A 20,809-nucleotide genomic window follows, 5' to 3' on the forward strand; every position below is an offset into this window, starting at 1 on the left:
TATCTCTCTTTCCCCTTCTCTTCCACAACAGCAGAACCTGTCTATCTCTCTTTCCCCTTCTCTTCTCGAACCTGTCGATCTCTCTTTCCCCTTCTCTTTTCAAAAGTAGAGGAAACTGTTGTGATCAGGTTTCCTTTACTATCAATACTGTCCCCTTCCTGGCCCCTGCCTATTCCAGTCACTCGTGCTTTTATAGCCTGCAGTTCTACCGTGCTTGGGCAACCAGTGGTAAAACAATAGCTGGCTAATTCTCATTACAAAAACTATTATATTGTTAAATTGTAAATGTGTCTTGAAAATAATTGAAAGTAATAGGCCAGGTTGTTTTTGAATGTTAAGGATGGTTACTTTGGGCACTGGTGCAACCCTTATATGTTTGCTTAAAATTAAATTACTAGATGTAATACGTAGAGTGAGAAAGTGGATGTTAATTAAATCTCTTAGTGATCACTATAGACGAAAAACTGGGAAAATGATGTGCAAGTTATGACTAAATGAAAACCTTTGAGCAATTCTTTGTTTGCTGTTCTCTCTTATTGATTCCGAGGTCATACATTCTCTCGTGTCACAAAGAAAACAAATGTTGCTGTGCTGTATGATTTCTCATTATATCCCTGTCTCCAGTGGTCCAGAGGCACAGCCTCCAATCAATGAAGCATGGGCTCTATGAATTGCCATTGTGATGATTAGGTATCGACCCCTCTCCTTATGGGAATGCTTTATGTGACAGAGAGACTGGTCGCATATTCAAATATCACAGTAGCATATCATTTCAGTAAACACTAAATCCATAACTGGATTTGGATTTCCTGTGCTGGGAGGAAAAACTGAAGATATTGGCCTATGAGTGTATTGGATAACACAATGCTACTGTTCCTGCTTAGAGCCGCCAAAGCACTGTGTATCAGGTGATACAGTAAGGCCAAAGATCCAAAGTTAACATGAGCACCAATCAACTTTTAGTTTAAGTCGAGAAAGTTATTATTATTATTATCATCAGATAAGTGAATTATTTAATTTAAGTGCCTGTAATTATGAAATGACTTTTCAGAGCGAAAAGCGACATTTCAGGTGTGATGTGGTTGTACAGATTGATAGTCATACTGCCAATCCAAAGCTGGCTGTGCAGAGGCCTCTGTGTTAGGTAATTGAATGCCCCCCTCCCAGAGACTGCTTCAGTCCTGCCACACTGCCTCCACCGATGGAACCAGAGAGGGGCTCATTTTTGGTCCGATTCTGGCTGTGCCACATTTCTACAGGTGCCACCCTCAACGTCTTTCATCTCCTGGGGCTCTTCACTCTCGCCTGCGTTTGAAAAGTCCCACTTGCTCCCTTTGATTGAACTCATTGGGATTACAACAGAGTTAATGGCTCCTGGGTTTGTCCACTTATTACCATGTGAACTCCCCCTCGGCTCCCCATTGTTTTCCACCCTTCCATAAAGATTACCTCCTCTCGCTGCAGAACTGCTCTATTGTCTCCGCTGGAGCGTGGGTGCCTAATGAAAGCAGAGTGGCAGCCTGCACAATAGAAACGGCCGCTGTGGCAAGAGGTGGCTCTGTGTTCATTAATGAAAGCGCTGGAACTGCCTTTAAAAATAGAAATGCTGGCAGGTCTTAGATTGAGCTATTAGGGACCTCATGATTGTATGTGAGGCTCCCCACCCTCCCCGGGTTTTAAACCAGCAGGTAACAGAGAAAATTGTGCCATGGAAGCCTGTTGCAAAACCTATGCATGTCTACAGTACATGCAGAAAAATGGCAATAGTTTGCTTTGTTTGTTTGCTGAAGTAAACAGCCAAGGTTTGACTCCTAACATTGTTTAGATAAGATGCTTCCTGCTGTGAAGCCATTTTTGCTTTTTGATGTGACGGCAGTAGGCATAAGGAGGTGCAGAAAGTGCCTTCGATAACTGAAATGGAAAACTATGCATGCTGGTCTACATCTATTAGCACTGGCATAACTACCCGATGCAAACACAGGCCATTAGATACATCCAATTTGATTTTGATTTTGTTATACATTTTTATGAAGAGATGTGCAGCTTTCAGAAATAGATCAATTGGCCGTCATATTTCTTTTCATTGACTTTTTGCATTCTACTGTAATACCTTGAGGACAACTAATGAATGCTTTTGATGGGAAAAGGGCCATAAATGCTGCAAAATTCATTTAGTCATCACTCCAAGGACAGCTTCTCTGAACAAACTCACGCCACAGTCAAAGACACCACTTAACAGACACTTAATTCATTTTCAATTTGTTTACAGTCCATTTACTCTCACAGTAATGTCAGGCTCATTTCATGATTTTCAAAGAAATGCCTTTTTTCAGATTCTAGAGTAGTGCATACTCCGTCCTGAATCAAATTAGGTGCTTGAGTGGACAATTTGTTCCTTGTATTCATGATGATCAATAATCAGGGTACTTCTTTACCATGGAGATCTCTTGCTTAACATTCTTTTTCTAGCAACTTAAGGTTTGCCTGTGAATGATGGTGTACATCCCTCTTCCTTTGTACCTCATCCAAAAAAAATCACAAAACATAATTCTATCTCTTGTATTCTTATAATCTTATATTCTATTTGCCCTAGCTGGTCCCATTTGCTTTCCCAACCCTGGACCTAAGATAAAAACTTTTCTTTCCATCAGCATAACTCACTGAGATATGAATAATATGTATTGTATCAGAGACACCAAAGCTATCATGGGGGAAGTAAGATACATAAGAGGGTTACACTTTGTTTGATAATAAGCCCGATAGCATCTTTAAAAAGACTTTACAAATAAAGGCCTTGGTACATCAGGGCACACAGAGGACCACTGGCCTATTAATTCCAGCTCAACTTAGCCTTAGACATCACCTTAAACATTTGCCAAAGAGAAAAGGTCAGCGGCACCTCTTGCTAAAACCTTTAGCGGTCTTTTGCTAGCCACTAGGAGAGCTTGGCACTGAGGGACTGTCAAAACTGTGAGGCCTCTGCCAAGAGAAGTGTTTGCAACCTTTAGTGTCCTAGCATCGAGGGGGGCAATCCATTTCACCTTAACAGCACTTTAAAGGCCATATGTGGTGTTTATGCTTTGGGTTACCCTTTTGGCTGCTCTGTCAAGGCCTTGGGGCTGATCTCTGACCTGAATACATATGACCAGAGAATGTTGTGAGACTGCTTTGGACTAAATGTGCCATAGAATGCCTCAGAATAATGTTCAAAGTCAAGGCAAACCTATTAAACAGGATGAAGGTATTTAAGGAATTGCATCAGACTAATACATCGTATGAACCAAACCTATCCATGTACCATGCTGCATAACATTTGATTACACCATCAAGCGTATCTTAATGTTACTTGGACCTCCTGTGTTCTGGTATCCAAATGCTATCCAAATCCCTGAAGAAGAACCTGGTCTGTTTTATGACTTCAGCTGAGGTGAGCCTATTGAACATGCCATACCATGGACAGTGTGACATCATTTCCCTCCATTACATAGAAATGAAGCCAAAATTAGTCTTAATGAGAGCTGCCCTTTGATTGGAGCCAAATTGGAACCAGATTCTGTTCAGTAAGTGCTTTTTGGAGCCAGAGCATGCGTAGTAAACTAGATATTGGTCAGGTCTGCCCAGAATCAACCAATTTGTGGTTAGATTTGCTCAATGTTATAGTTTGTTCTGGTTGCTTCACCTTTGAAATTAGCTTAGACATTCAAAGATATTCATGCTTTTTACAGTCATTGGGTGATATACAGGTGACATGCTACCAAGGTCAAGTTCAAGTTCAAGTGTTTTTATTTGTCACATACAATAAATTGAAGTGAAATGTAATAGGGTATATGCTCCACACTGTGCAAAAATAAATCAAATATAAAATAAATGAATTTATGAAGATAAAATTAAAAATGTAAATAATATAAAATTTAAAAATAACTCTAATAAAAAATTTGAATTTAAGTGTCTCACTGCCTGTGGATAAAAACTTCTCTTAAGTCTCTCAGTCCTTGAGTGTAGGTTTCGTAGGCGTCTACCCGACGGCAACAGGGTGAAGAGGCTGGCATTGGGGTGTGTGACATCCCTCTTGATATTTTTAGCCCTCGACACCACCCTCTTGTGATAGATGTTATTTACGTTGGGTAGGGACGCTCTGATAGTGCGCTCAGCTGAGCGCACCACCCTCTGTAGGTTGGCCTGGTCTTGAGCGGTACAGCTTCCGTACCAGACGGAGATGCATCCTGTGAGGACGCTCTCCACAGCTGAGGAGTAGAAGGTCCTCAGGATGGGAGGGGAGACCTTGAATTTCCTCAGCCTCCGGAGGAAGTACAGCCGCTGCCTGGATGACTTTATCCCATGTTGTGTGTGGAGGGTCCAGGTTAGGTCTTCAGTGAGATGCACCCCCAGGTACTTAAAACTAGGAACCCTCTCCACAGGCTCCCCATTGATGGTGAGGGGGGTGAACCCGCTGTCCTGCTTACGTCGGAAGTCCACCACCATTTCCTTAGTCTTTTTTATATTTAGGGCCAAATTGTTGGACTGACAGCACAGTGCCAGGTCTGCCACTTGGTTCTGGTAGGGCTGCTCGTTGTTATCAGAGATAAGACCCAGCACCACAGTGTCGTCTGCAAATTTAATGATGGAGGTTGAACATCCGGAGGCTGTGCAGTCATAAGTGTAGATGTTGTACAGCAGCGGGCTCAGAACACAGCCCTGAGTGGAACCTATGTTGAGGGTCAGCGGCCCAGAGGTAACACCACCCTCCACTTTCACCACCTGGGGGCGGTCAGTAAGGAAGCTGAGCACCCAGTTGCACATATGGGTGTTGATCCCCAGCGACCTCATCTTGTCGATCAGGCGGAGGGGGACTATGGTATTGAAAGCTGAACTGTAATCAATGAACAGCATCCTCACATAGTCCCCCCCCCCACCATCCAGATGGGTAAGACTGGTGTTTAGCAGGTTGGAGATGGCATCGTCTCTGCTTCTTTTTGCTTTGTATGCAAACTGGAGGGGGTCGAACGAGTTGGGCAGGGAGGTGCAGATGTAATTTTTCACCAACCTTTGCAGGGATACCATGCAGGGATGAAGTCCTCATGCATTCACTGGATATATGGGAACGGGGTTGTAGCATTGGGTTGGGAGGCTTGAAGAGAAACCTCTCTGAGATCATACGTTACTTGGACTTCTGAAGCTCACATGGGAAAATGAGGTGTCAAGGACACTGGACCCCAGCTGTCAACTGGCTGACAGTCACATGTCAATCATTTCTTCAAACAATTATTGCCTCACTTTCTCCAACATATAGACATGGGTTTTCATATGAACATTTGTCTCTGAACAATGTGTGTTGTAATGGTCTAATGTTTCAGAAGAGAACACTCTCTACTGCGTTAAAAGTTCAAACCCATAAGCATTAATAATTACCTAGCAATCAGCCATGTTGCCTACACTCCTCTATGTGCAGTCAACAGAAAACACACATCCGGTGGGGGGTGTTCTAATTAGGAGTGTTTTGCATGATTTAATCGATCGTCAAAAAAGTAAAATATCCACAAGGTATTAATTACTGCCTTTCTCCACATCTTCCGTTACCACATTCAGTATTCATTCAAGTGGGACACATTTAAAGTGATAGTCTCTCCACTATGAAACATGAATGAGCATCCAGGGTGGCCCCAGCTTCTAACAATGCCCTGAGTCAATGCCTTCGGCGAAACGTTTCTTTGGCTCATCTCTGTACAACATCCCTCCAGCCAAGAACCGTTCCCTTTTCAAGTGTGTTACACAAAGTGGAAATGTTGAAAATGCAGAGAAGAAGAAGGACTGCACACACAGATACATGTATCAAAGGCCTGTTGGCGTCAGGGGAGGGGAATACGCACACCTTAATCAAGACAAGCAACCATATTTTATTAACCAGCTATTTATTATTGAGTATATATCAGCTATCCATTATTTAGTGGGTGTTGCCTACTTCTTTCTTAGCCCTAAGACTGGTCTCAGAACAGAATACCTAGGGGCTGCGTTTTTTGGATTTATTTCCCTTGTATCACTGCAGGCATTTGTTGTTAACTTTCCTGCAACGTTCAAGGAGATGGACTCTTACTTGTGATGCATCCAGTCTTTTAACCAGTGGTGACTCAATCATTTTATTATCATATCAAGACATTCTTATGTCAGATATGATAGAATTGATACTATTTTTTATTTTTACATTTCATGGGCTTCCAGAAAGGAAGTACCATTGGTAATGTACTGTATGTCTGTTCTGAACTTCATACATGCAAGTGCAGTGTGTACAACTTAAATTAGGTTTCCAAAAATAACATATCCAAACAGTGGGTATAGATAACTGAGATTTAAACTTTACATTCAGTCTCTGGCTTCTTGGACACATTGAAATTGGTATGTAGATTGCAGTGGCACTCAAAGCTTCAGGAGCACCCTGTGAGCGCATATGAGCAAACAGTCCATTTGGCTCACTAGGTTGCTTGAGAGACATTTTAATTAAAACTGTGACATTGTATCATAAAAACCAGAAATCTAATCACGACGGAATAAGTATAATGTAATTATCAGCCAGGCTATAAATAGCTTTAATTTCATGCTTTGCGGAAAATGAAATGGGAATGGCATCAGGGTGTTTACCAAGCTTGCCACCACCCCCAGCCAGTGCCAAGAGACACAAGCCAAGTCCAATTTCCTCTCTCTGATCGCACGTCTGTCCATTCATCCATCCATCAAACGCTCTCTATCTGTCATTGACATCGGGTATCATAACTGTGCTTCATCTGTGGTCCCTCAGAGGTAATGGAGTATCACAAGGTACTTAGTGAACTGGATAACAGACAAGGGCTCATTTCCGTCTTAGAACCTGCCATGAAGCAGATGGTCTAATTCTCAGATCTATCCATTTGTTAATGACATGAGAATAAAGATACATGTGAGGTAAGCACAGCCCAAATTGGATGGCACTGTGGCTCGAAAACTTGAGACCAATTTAAACATTGTGTGAAAACATACTCAGGCCAAACAGGGCTGCTGTACCAGGCAGGGACTGAGGAGCAGAGAGCATTAATGACTGGCCCACAGAGAAAGAGTGAGTAGGGGGAGCAGGAATCCCTGATAAGGAGTCACCAGTGGCACAGGTGCAAGAGGTGAGAATCAAAACCATGTGTGTGCCTAATGATCAGAAGGGGTCCTTGAAGTGGTCCTTGGGGAACTGGGAGATAGAGGAAGAGAGGACCGGGCCATGAAAGAGAGGCAGCCAAAAATGAAGGGAATAAAGGGATCTTGGTCACAAAAACACGTTATAAAATATAAACTTGATACTCCTGGTTTAAATCTAAAGTATGTGTGTAAAAAGTGAAGGCAAACACTTGCGGTGAATATATATATTTTGTAATTTCTCACCAATTTACAGCTCCAGGGCTGGTGCTCTGCAAAAATGAAGTAATATACTGTAGGTGAGGTGAGTTTAAGAGCTGATCCTAAGCACTAGCGTCACAGTTCCTTTCAATTGATTGCCATTAAGCAGACAAGGCGGCAAAGAAATTGAAGATTGCAGACGCTCCCTCACCTTTGGTCCCTAAGGGAGGCCAAATGGAAGCACGGTCTTAATTATACCTACAAAAGACCACAAACCTGTGGTGCCCTGAGAATGAGCTCAGTATATTGATGCACACATTTGTATGATGGACGAAGTGGGGCTTTGCACAGAGCAATCATAAAACGGAGGTCTTGCGTCCATTAAACCAAGTTATTTTATGACTGAATTAGCCCCCGTTGCCATAAAGCTGGTGATGATTGGGCTGCTTCTAAAAATGTTAATTCCCTGTTTATGTTTATTGCTGTGTGAGCCCTGAAGTCTTATTTACTCTTTCATTTTTGCATTTCTGCTGGCCCCTCGGCCTGCTCCTCATTGTGCCGTCGCATTCATTTCCCCTGCAGTGACATTGTGATGGCAGCAGAACAGATGGAAATACAGGATTGTCCCGGCAAAATTCATCATGAAAAATGCATTCGACACCTGTGTAATTTGCCTAATCATCTTTTCCTAATAAGCTCCCCCCATTAATTATGCACGACTTCCACAATGCAATCAAGATAAAAGTAAATCTGATGACTTAATACCCTTTAAAATAATTGGTTCACCCCCCTCCCCCCCATACACACACACACACACACACACACACACACACACACACACATACATCCCACCCCACGGCTCATCTCTGGGACAGCTTTCCTTTTGATTCCTCCTTTCTTTCTCCTTCTGGACTTTAATTGGGATTAGAGAATCTAAAATGCATGGTATGGCGTGCACACTGTGTCAGGGGTGTTCCTGACAGGGGTTAGGCCTGCTAGGCGGTTGCGGATAGGATGTTTCCCTGCTGATTCTGTTGGGTAGAAATCAAGACTCTAAGCAGACTTAAAGAGCCCTCTCTCTCTCTCACCCCCCATTTTAAACCCTCTCTCTCTCTCTCTCTGCCTCCTCCTTCTCCTCTCCCACCGTCTCCCCACAGTTAGCAGATGCAGGTGCAGATGAAGGTGCGGCAGCTGTAAGTGCCTGTCGGTGGGGCTTTTGCGGGCCTAATGAGAGTCAGCCTTCACGAGCTCGCTGTCTTGCCGCGCGTCCCACCTGTCACATTGTAACAGGCTGTGTGTGCCTGGAATTAACGTGCGCAAAAAGCAAACGAGGGCGCATGCTGAAATCTCAAGCAGACTCTCCACATTTAAAGGCTGGTCAAGCAGAGCCCACTCACACAAAGTGGCCAGAGGAAGGTGGTATTTAGAAGTCCTGCTTTATGAACGTGTGGTGTTGACACTCAAAGAATACCTGAACAGGACTTTGCTGAAGAAAGGTGCACCATAGACTTCAAAGAATCCTCTACATGATAACATGCTGTATATCTAAACCTTTTGTTTGTCCTTGTTTTACTAATCCTCTGTGTTACTTTTCAATGTCTTTAACATTCATTTTTTTTCCTTGGATTTCCTGTTCCCACGTCTGTTCCTTAAATTTCCCTTCACACAGAGGCAATGATTAATGGGAAAACGTTTCTTTTGTCCTTGGTATGGCTTGCAGAACACTGCATTAAGGGGACATCAATAGCCAATATAGATACAGGGATGGAGCTGGGCTTCAGAGGATGCAGAGTTCCAATTCATCCAGCTGTTGCTTTTGCAGTCTTAGGGCTCACCTGCTGGCTCCGTAGGGAGCTCCAAGTCTTTTGTATTCCCTTCAAAGCGTAGTCATTAGGATTTGGCCATTAAAAGGGAAAGTCCTTTCTTGGGGAACATATAAGAGAACCGCCACCTACTATGAATGTATTATCAATTTAGTTCAAGCATGTTTTCACCTCAGTTGTGTTGGATATTAAGAGAACAACTAATTCAAGTAGGAGGGATTTTAAATTTCACCATTTGCAATAGCTATTATAATAATACTACAAAACGTCTGGTGCTGTAAAAGTTATATAAACCGGAATACTGTCAATTTAAAGAAGCAGTAAGGAGTTGTGGTTGAAAACTACTGAAAAGGCATGCAAAAGCCTTACCAACAACAGCACAGTTGGATTGCTAGCATTTTTCACTATAAAGTCCTCCTGTTGTTAAAGCTTTCACGTTTTCACGAGGTGGTCCTACCTAGGTGGCTAGTTGGAAAGACAGGTGTGTTTATCTGTCCCTCACATGACCATATACCAAGATGATACTAGAACTAGTTGCTTATAAACAAATGCTTAAAACGTGGCAAACTGTTGCATCCTGTCTCTTTAAGGGATGACTTTTTAGATATCTCAAATGTCAGAGGGGGAGGTGGGGGGGTGTTGTTGCACCTGTACGCCCTTCCATTTACAGGCTCAACAATCTCTTTGGAACACCAGCATGCACTCTGACGCTTAGAGCACCGAACAGCGCTCGTAGGAGCTTTTACTTCATTAATTTTGAGACTGCTGAAGTGTTAATCAATGCTGTTGCCAAGGTAACGGAACAAACAGCGAAAAACCAAGTCCCCCACTAATTGTGCTTTATTGTTTTAGACAGAGAGGCAGAGCAGGGGTTGCTGCGTGACTTCTGTTTACAGGGATGATGTACTTGTTTCTGCTTCTCCATCACTTCATTTGGAAACTCACAACTCACTGCAGGAGAATGTTTCCGTCAATTTAATTAAGACACCATACATGTCAACTCTTATGGATCCATTTAGATTATACACGAGAAAGTGCGGGGTGCACAAGAAAGTTTCGGGTGGTCTCCTGTGCGCTCCACATTGCACCTGACTATCCTCAATGGTATCCCATTGCCCCTGACTATTGCCACACTTGGCATTTAATTCAAGAAAAACAGTCAAATTATTCTATGCAACTTAAAAATATGCAGCTCCAACACAATGGATCATTTGAGATGGCATCTGCATAATTTGCTATGAAAAGCTACTTATTTGCACACGCGTAAACTGAAGCAATCCACGTACTAAGAGCTTTTATTTGTAATCCTTCCTGTCCACACTCAAAAGATGGCATTCACCTCCCAGAACATGAAAAATGCTAACAAGCTTTTCAAAAAGTATAAGTCGGAGAAAATCAATGGGAAGTTTTAATGGGTTTTATATGTGTAATGATAGAGCAGGTGAAAGGGCCGGGGCAGGGGTTAATGGCACTATCAGGACATAGACCAAGTTAAGTGCAAAGGAAAGGTCTACCACCAGAGGTTAATTAACCTTTCTAAACCCTAAGGTGTCGGAACACACATACATATTGAATGGAAGCTGCCACAAAAAGCCTGTAGGTCATGGCTAATACATTCTGGGAGTTACAATTAAAACATCATCAGACCACTCAAGATCTCGATTTAAGAGCCATTTATGAGGCGCAAATTCAGAAGGCAATTTATTGCAGTCAAAAGCTATCTGAACGGGGGGCACTCAGGTTAGCAGATATATAATTTGAGTCAATGGCATAGCAAGTAAAGGGACAGCAAGGCCAGCGATGCAAGCACAAAGGAATTCACACTTTTACAGGCAGTCACCGCAAAATCCACTTGTGTTTTTCCAGTTGTGTTGTAAAGAAAGCATTAGTCCAAGCTCATCACTTTTAAAGCATATCTTTTCAGTCAAACTAAATTTGATTTCTGTGTAGGTCTATTGTGAACACATTCAGTGTTTTTGTAGTGGAGGGCGGTTTTAAAATCTAGTCAGTAACAGCATTCAGACTGACTGATTTTACAGGAAATGCTATATAACATGTTCTGAGAATTTGAAGGCCAAGACTTCTTTTGTACAAAAGGCAAAAGATCACTACTAAGAAAGGGCACAGAGCCTCAACTGAGAGGCTGAAGAATTGTTAAGTCTTAACTAGAGTGTGTTCGGTGTATTCCTGAACAAAATCCATATCATCTGCTTGGGGCAAGTAAGGAGAACCAGGAGCAGTTCTGAGCATATTCATGTAGAACTTCCACACTTGATCAAATAGCAAAACTTTTGCTTTTAAAAGTCAGATCCAGCACATATACTGTACGATCAGTCCCTGAGTGACTGGTATCACCATCAATGCCTCCACTTTGGAGTCATTCCCAAGGCAAGCCATTCCAAAGGGAATGCACACTGGGAAACGGCTTTTTGCACACCCTGCCTTCCAGAAGCTTCTGAGCTGCGATGCAGCACTGGCCCGGAGGAGGGATGGAGAAACATGAAATCGCGGAGATGAAGCTCCCACTTCCTCCCCCCACCCCTCCGCCCCCCAATTCCCCGTCTTCCATCCTCTCCCATGGGCCCACCAGTCTACACCCTAAACAAAGACAACAAAGTAATCCCCACTGGAACCCGGCCATCCGTGGCCGCCTGTGCACCAGGAGAGGCTTCTCTCCACCCATGTAGTAATGAACCTGCAAGGCTTCTCCTGCTCTGTCTTCCTCCTTGCGCCGTGTTTTTGGCTGCACTTTCTTTTTTTTGCTTTAATTGTTAAAGTTGTCTATACAAACCGATATTCACATTGCCACTCTCTCCCTTTATTGCTCTGTGCGCATTTGTGTATGTGTGAGGTGTTGCGTGCATGCATGTGTGTGTGTGTGTGTGTGTGTGTGTGTGTGTGTGTGTGTGCACACATAGTTTTTGTGTCTGTGTATGTAAACCTCAAATTTGTGACTGCTTGCAAGTCTTGCACCCACTCTCCTGCGATGAGGACTATTCCCTTGGCAAACTCTTTCCAAGTAATTGCCCTGTTTTCCCGAATGCAGAGAATCCGGTGCCATGGCGATGCAGCGCTTTAATTTGCTGGTAAATAGGCTTTCTGCTGAGTTTAAAGGCATAGAGCCCGTTGTGGGATTTAGCTGTGGGGAGATACTCCGAGACAGGGAGGAATCATTAGGAGAGTAAAGCACCTTGGTTATGGCTGCATATTCAGGAAATGGAGTGGGAGGGTAATTCTGCAAATGAGATCTATGATGATAACAAGACTGACCCAGCACACACTTCAGTGCTGTCAACACAGTCTTGAATGCAGATACTATAGGATGGGGGTATCTCCTGGAGGGAACTTCCAGTGTTTCATTTCATTTGGGTGAATGCTGAAGCCCTTGGATGTAGGGCATTTTCATGACTCTCTTCACATAAATGTGATATTTCTGAATAATGCAACAACCTGGTGAAGAGGTCATTGTTTTGTTGATGGCATATTTTCACTTGCACCTTATCTTATCTTCTCGTTTGCCAGGTGAAAAAAACATGGTTATTTTAAAGGTATATAAGAAACAACTCCAATTAAAAATTCACACCACAAATGTGGACAATTAATTCACATTGAGTTATTCCTGTTGATTATGCTATCTGGCGACTGATACAGTATATGTATTTGTCCAAGTATTCATTATTTTTAACTGCTCACTGGCAATGTCCCTAGCAAGCAGCACTGCTTGGGTACAATTAAACAGTTCTTAAATATGTGATTCCATGTTCAAACACAAGCCTACTATTAAAAACAAATATAATATTCCTCTTTGCGTCAGTTTTAATCTATGATACAGCAAAGTTCATAATTCGTCACATTTCAATACAGACTTTTTTCAGAATTGCATTTGTTGTTATAATATAGAATTAATCACATACCTGCGACCGACCATTTTGAACAGGATATTTTGATATTCCCTGTCACTGGCAGTTCAGGTTATAACACTTGCACCTCTCATCAATTGACTCCAGGCACAACAGGGAGTCAAAGTTAGTTGTTATTCTTGATCATCCTTAGCCAAACATCAACTTATAACTCCAAAATAACTTGGTAACAATATTCAAAACAGCTTCAACAATTCATGATATGTCCATTCATTGTTCTGCTATCAGGGATTCTCCACTGCAGTTTCAGGTGGCATAGTCTCTGGCTCGCTGAATTTTGGTAGTGCTGTAATGTAGGGTGCAACCATGTTCAAAGGAGAGTAAATCACAATAATTAAAACTGACATTTCAGGAACAGCAGAGAGCTAATAATATGTCCCAATGAAATAAGCAACAAGACTCTCAAACCTTCTTTGCATGCAATCACTTTGAAATAAAGGCAAAATACCTCAGGAGGATAAAACAATTATGATGAGATAAAAGAAAGCTAAAAATAAGGTTGCACTGAAAAGGAATTTGCTGCTCATGTTTGTTCTTGTTGACTATCACGGTTAGAATAGTCTGACTTCAATGAAATCCAAGAGGTCTGTGCACTGGTAAAGCCCCTGAAATTGCAACACAAGCTCTGTTTGGCAGTAAGATGGACAAAAAAGTGAAATCCAATGACATATTCCCCAATGTATGGGCAATTCAAGTCACAGCATATTTTAGAAATAATACTGATATTTCAATATTTTCACTGCACAATGCTTAGTGTAGAGTCCCATCCAGTCCATGAACTCAAGCACTTTCTGGCAGTAGACTGAAGCATGGCATTCCCTTGGCACTAGTTTCTCTTTCAAATGGATCTCCATTGAGAGACTGTGACCGCCATTACACAGTGCATGGAGATTATTATATTCTTTCCTCTTGTTTGCATATATAACTGGGAAGAATAGCACTTAAAGGGAGAGCAGTGGACCTCTGTGTATTGCAAGGACACCTCTCAACAATTCCCCAATGCTACCTCAATTCAATAGCAGCTCTTTCTGACGCTTGATGTTTGAGTGACAGGTTTCGAGTGAGCTAGTGTCCCCCATCGTCAATTAGGTGCAAACCTCATTGACACGCATAAAACCCTGCCATCCTCTGCTTGTCGTAATTGCCGCCATGACAGTTTATCATTATCCATGAAAACCACTGGGTTTTGCCAAACACAATGCTTTTCAATGGTCCTTTACCACTAGAGTGTCATTCAATTTTTGTGCGTGTGTCTATTTGTTTCTGTGTGATTATTTTTCCCAGGGCCAAACAGTCATTTCACTTTAATGAGCTCACCATTTTCAAACATACAGAACACTGACAAGTATGGAGTGCCAGGTTGTGGAGGCTGATTGAGAGCTTTAATCAAGGTCACCAAAGGTAGACCACAGGCGATTACTGCAAATTGCTTTTGAAAATCATGGGCAGAGTTTCTCTCCATTTGTATTTTTCACCAAATCTTTGGGGTTTGTTTGTTTGTTCAACTCTGTCCACAACCTCATTTCCATTGCATGGCTTAATCTATTACTTGCTGTTATGGCCATGTAATTAAAGGTTTTACGTTTGAAAACTTTCGTGGACGTCTAGTGGAGGTATGTGAGTATGCAGTAGGTTCTAGCAAGATCAGTAATTAGCGACTAAAAGGGCTTGGACTCTCTCAGCCTGGAGCGACGCTACCTCAGACATGGCTGAAACCACTTTTATAATACCCTGAAGATATAATAATTCACACAAATTAAGATGAACTAGTTATATTCTTTCATTCTCTTAAATAAATGTTGACATGTTGATTTTAACGCCATTTGCCATACATTTATGTGAGGGTGCTTTTATAGACTTGGCAGTAACTGAGCAAAAAATAAAATAAGATATCCGTATCTTCATCAAGACAGGGATCATCACCTGTCGGCTGACTGTACTCAGGCCATGTTTATTATGATGATACTCCTTTTTGTCTGTGCTTACATGATTCACCTTGTTCTAGACTTTAGGCATAGTTCTTCATGACATCTTCAAGCCAAGGTAACCCCTCAGGTTTTGAATTATTCATGACCCGGAATCCAATACTATTGAATAGAGAGAGAGGGACTCAAAAGTTGAATTACAAAACATTGCATTCTTTCATCTCATGAAGTTTTTGCAAGGAGCAGGGGTCAATTAAGAGTCCTCTGGCAACGGTGAGCATGAATAATGCACCACAGGCCTAAAAAACCTTGGGAGAGTTGCTTTACTTGTGTAGATTATTGACACTCATACATTTTTTTCCTCAGGTAAAAAAGGCCCCTTTGTCTGTGGTGTCTCTTACCGTTCATGCCTCAATAGCCTACAGGCAAAATGGGCCTAATTTGCACAGGTCTGTTTGGGGGCCAATTATTATAATACCAATGCTCTGCAAACACAATAAAATGAAAATGGAAAAAAAAAAAACAATAAAGAATGGACCAGCCAATATCGTCATACATTTTAATGAAATACTCATTAAACATGCATTTGAACAGAATGATGATACTGTACTGAACATTCTTTACAATGTTTCACTTTAATTATCATCTGGTAAAGATGTCACTCGGATAATATGGATACTCAATATAATGCACTGGTATCAGATTCTTGTATGGCCAGTGTACACACATTAACTCTAGAGCAGTTTCTCATCAATTCATAGTTTATAATTATCTGACCTTGTAAGTATTATGTGGAAGTATATTTTCTGTGTCTTGAATCTGTTATATCTTTACAGAAGGAACAGTCCCCAAAAATGTCCCAGCAGTATTGTTGAGAATGGACAAGCACTGATTTGGTGTATGCAACCACATTTGCAGTTCTGTTAGTGCAACACAAGTACATGATTGAGAGGAGGGGGGAGACTTTCCAGTAAATTCAAGTAAGCAACACTCATATTGATCAACAACATATAGATACATCATTTTGGATCAATTGGATCACCACAAATCGATGTAGTAACGTCTCCCGAGACAATGAATAGATACTTTGGAGTGATTGAACAGTGTAAAGGCTGTGGACACGATTCCTAAAATCAGCTCAGGTAACACTAGATGTCAGTGTTCCTGCTGAGTACAATCATAGAGCACTCACACACTTGCAGAGGTTGTGAGGCAGTGGAAATGAAAGAAAACTAAGTTAATACCTTTACTTGCATGGTCCGTGGTCTATACGGATTTGTTAATCTGCAAGGGACTGTCTTTGAGGAGTTAGGGCTATTACTGTTCCACGCCTGATCAGGGGGCATCACTTTCATCTTACCCACTCATTTTCATAATTAGCACAAATTTGCTGAGATATGTTTTCTCTTTCCTTCATTTCCTAAGATGTATCATCTGGAGTATAAATTCCCCTTATAGACTCCTGCAGAGCAAAAGTCACAACAAGAATTTTCTTCTCCAGCCTGACGGTAAATAACTTTGAAGGCAAAACAGAGTTAAACAAGGCTGAATTTCTTTTTTTATTATTTTTTTTTTATTTTTTTTTTACAAAACACACGAACACAGAAAGGCATTGGCCAGATTTAGAATGCTACAGACTTTCACAGTTGTTATTAGTACACAAAGACACATGCCATCTCCATGTATCGGTGCTACTTTCTATATTACTATATATTCTATAATACAATATATTACTTACAACCACTATTACTTGCAAACAAATCATGCCACGTTAGTGTTCTTGAGTTCAAGGTGGGCGGTTTAGTTTCGATGTTCCCTTTGGTTTTCCCTTCCTAAGGGCTCGAGTAATAGCCAATGGTGCTTGACGTAAACCCGGAAAACTGAAAAGCGCGCTTGGATTCAATTTTGAGACGCAAGTCAGGTCAGTTTGTTCGCAAACACAAATAATACTTAAACCTTTGCGCAACTAGAATTCGTCAAATTGCTAATTTAAGTGTACGTTTAGGACGCGGCATTTAGGTTACCATGTCCGAAAATCCTTCAGCTTGCAATGACTGGGCGAGAGCCAAGTTAGACTACTGAATGTTAGTTTGTTAGCATTGTAGCAAGGAGGGGGTAGTCAGTAACGGTCAAAATTGTTTTGTAGCCTTACGTTATATTTACATCACTCTTATTTTATGTGTCACGGCTGATCGTACATTGATGAGCAAAACACGTAACGATGATAATGTTACACTATTTCTAACAAACCAGCAGAGTGTAACTGTAACTCTGGTAGGCTAACTTGTAACACTGGGCAAGTATGACTAGTTTGACGTAAACTACTGTCGTTTTACACTACCGCGTAAGTTTAGTAAGCAGATGTGGGGGGGGGGGGGACTTCCAGAATAGTGTTGTCTGTTGAGTAAAAAGACTTACCGGAGCAGGTTTTAAATGCGGAAGGTTTCAGCCTTGAAGCAATGTGTGAACCTACTCTTTGAAGTGAAGGTTAAATTAAATCCGTCCTTTGTTATGGTCCAGTTGCTCCATATCGTAGGCCTATGTAGTGTCTGTATTAGCCTGCACACGCCACTCATATTAGGCAGAACGGCTCTTGCATCTGTTTTGGGTTTAAAATTGACTGTTGGTGTTGATTCGGAGGCGATAACATTGTCACTATTGCGTAATATCCGTGTCAACCCTCTGGTGCGTTATGCCACATTTGATTATCAGAGGTTAACATAGCTGCCATCCAAAGCAGCTGACCAGGGTTTGATTCCTGGTCAGTGTAAGTGGTTTTGAACTGAACTCTCTTGTACATACTTCAGCTTTACCCTTTAATCAATTTATGATGTCACAAAGTTATTGGCTAAACATATGGCCTACACCGACTAATCTGTCATGGAGGTGCTCCTAAAGGGGCTAATGGGCCCTGTGAGGCAGGACCTAGGGAGAGAGCTAGTGACCAGAGGTGCCCACATCTATTGCCCCCTGCGTTGACTGGGTGTCGCAGGATTCACCACAGCAAGGGAGGTCAAAGTTGTGATAACCAAGTCAAGTCTTTTATTGTCAGATGCACAGAACAACATAGTCAGACTGGGCACTGAAATTCTTATGACATTCTTATTTGCCTTCTAACCCTTGGTGATAGAAAAAGGAGAAGTACAGCACTACACACACCACAGCAGTAGATGAAAATATAATGTTCTTGGCAATTTGTGTCATGTTTTCTTACATTACCAACATCAGAGGAAATATTTCAAAATGCAATCTACTCTTGCCTCCTTTAAAAAGGGCCGAGCAAATCTGTTCAGTTCATTTTTTGCTGAGCCGTTGGCCACTAACCTTGCCACAAAAGCAAGAATGTGGGGCTTCTGATGTCGGCCATCTTGTCATTCAGTGCAGAGAGGGACCTTTCTTCCTGACCCCCTCCTCCCTGCTTGTTGGCGTTGATCAGACCGGCTTGTTTACAGTGTGTTAGTGGGCGCTTGACGCAGGCCTCCCACGGGGCCAGACAGGGGTTAATTGCTGCTAAAGCGGTGGTCTCGGCCCACTCCCCAGCACCACTGCTCCATTAGAGATGACACTAATGAGGCAGTGCAGGGAGGACACCCCTGAGTAGAGGGACCGCATACAACACAGGAGGTGGTGGGGAGGTGGTGGGGAGGTGGTGTGGGCTGGATGGGCAGGAGCAGGGCTGCTGGGGCTGGGGTGTATGCTGATAAACCAGAGAGCTCTGTGGACTGGGCACTGGTCTCAGAAATAATGCATTTGGCTCATGGGAATAGCTGCAGTGTGTGGAGGAATTGTTTTTCCAAAAGCACACACAGGCTTTTGATTTAGTGTGTTTATTTTTTCTTTGAGATCATGGTTCATGGAGATCATCATCGTTCTGTTCCTACCCTAGGGCCTCATGTACAAGCATGGCAAACGCCCAAAAACTTTGTGCATGCCATTTTTCACTCTCTCGGCCGGATGTATCAAGAGTTAAAGAAATGTACATGTAAGCCTGCACAAATGCTAGACAATAGTGAGTCTAATAACAAACACAGCTTCAGGCTTATTAAAGGATATTGCCAATGGCAGTATAGAAAGTCTCAGTATTCAAAGAGACCTCCGGGGCATCGCTAGGCCTATTTTGGGGGGGGGCATTAGTATTATTTCCAATAATACAATATGATAGCCGCTAGAAACAATGGGGAGTGTACTTTTAAACTACACCCCATTGTGTCATCATGCAAATGTAACATTAATGAAATCATATTAATGATAATAAGTCTAATGAAGGCTACAATTAAAATGATTTTTGTAAGTAAAAGAGGTAACAGCGAAAATAATTATGCTATGGTCAATGTGTTGTGAAAATCAAGTTTTGAACCTTGTTTACATGTCCATATGGTGTCTTTTATATGATACGCAACATATCATGAGCTTAATAAGCAGTCAGCGTCATGACTGAAGATTTCTGCCTTGGATCTGCAGTGCACCAAGACCGCCTTAAAAACACAGAAACAGATAGCCTGGATTTCATACGTACCAAACCTAAGGAACTTATCCCATCAGGAAGGATGTGTAAAGTCTGTTTACATGTATGATATTACTTATGATGAGCTAGTTGGCTTTCTTCAGACCTTATACGATGTTCAAAACTTTTCTTTCTAACGGTCGGCACATGTAAGGGAGCTATGCCATCACTAGGGGCATCTACTACTCTACTTCTTGACAACAGGGGGATTCCAGACGGTACAGGATTATCCATATGTCAGCCAGGTGTAGAATGTTCCGATATAATGTGGCTGAGGAAGCTAACATTAATGATCACGTTGCAGCAAGTGTGGTTGTGCAAATGATCTGTGATGCAGAAATGCGACTGACTGATATAGTGGCAAGGTGGCCTAGATCAACTCGTGATTCATTTATCCTAAGTTGGCAGGGTTTGGTGGCTTGTTGGGTCACAATTAATTTGATGTCGAAATGTTTTAAATTTATGTGTGCAGTTATTTTGATAGATTTGTAAACTGCCTATCAAGACTCCGTGGATACCCAGTTAAAGAGGTGGCTGCTAAACCCCATTGGCCACTCACAGACAGGCCAAGGATTATTTTGTGTGGTTCTTTGACCCCACCACACAAATCTGCTGTAATTTCACAAGTCCTTCATTCTAGCTCCGTCTCACAGGGCCCAACGGTCCCCTGTTGGCGCACCCTCATGATGCGGCATAGTCATTGTAGGTCGTATGTTTAGGCAGTAACTTTATGACATCATAAATTGATTAAAGTTATTGACCATAGTCAATTATTTTAAACCAGGCCTGAAGCACCTACACAAAGACAACCTGCATTGACTAAGAAGAGAACCAAACCCACCGAACCAAACCGAACCTACAGTAGTACTGTGCCACCAATACACTTGAACATTAATTTAATCCTATCGCCTCGGAATTCCATACCAATAGTCACACTATTGACACAGGTCCGTAGCAATAATGCCAATCTTTTTCCCACGGAATGCCAATCTTTTCGCCTTAGTCACTTCGACAAAGAAAGGGTGCGTGGAATTATGGGTGTGCGTCATTTTTCCAGTGAGCTTTCCAGTGTTGTGTGTACGCTATGTCCAGTGTGTACGCCATGTTTTAGTAGGAATCCTACACAAGGTTTTGAACATGATGTCCCTGGTCCACGTCTAGATGGTGTTTGCATATTTATTATTATTTATTGCAGAAAAAGTAGCTAGTAAATAAAACTAGTACAGTATCTACTTGATTTGTTAGCATCAGTAACACAGTAAAGAACATCATTTGAGGCATTGA

The sequence above is a fragment of the Sprattus sprattus genome (assembly GCF_963457725.1).
Source record: "Sprattus sprattus genome assembly, chromosome: 14".
In the NCBI taxonomy this organism is placed as follows: domain Eukaryota; kingdom Metazoa; phylum Chordata; class Actinopteri; order Clupeiformes; family Clupeidae; genus Sprattus; species Sprattus sprattus.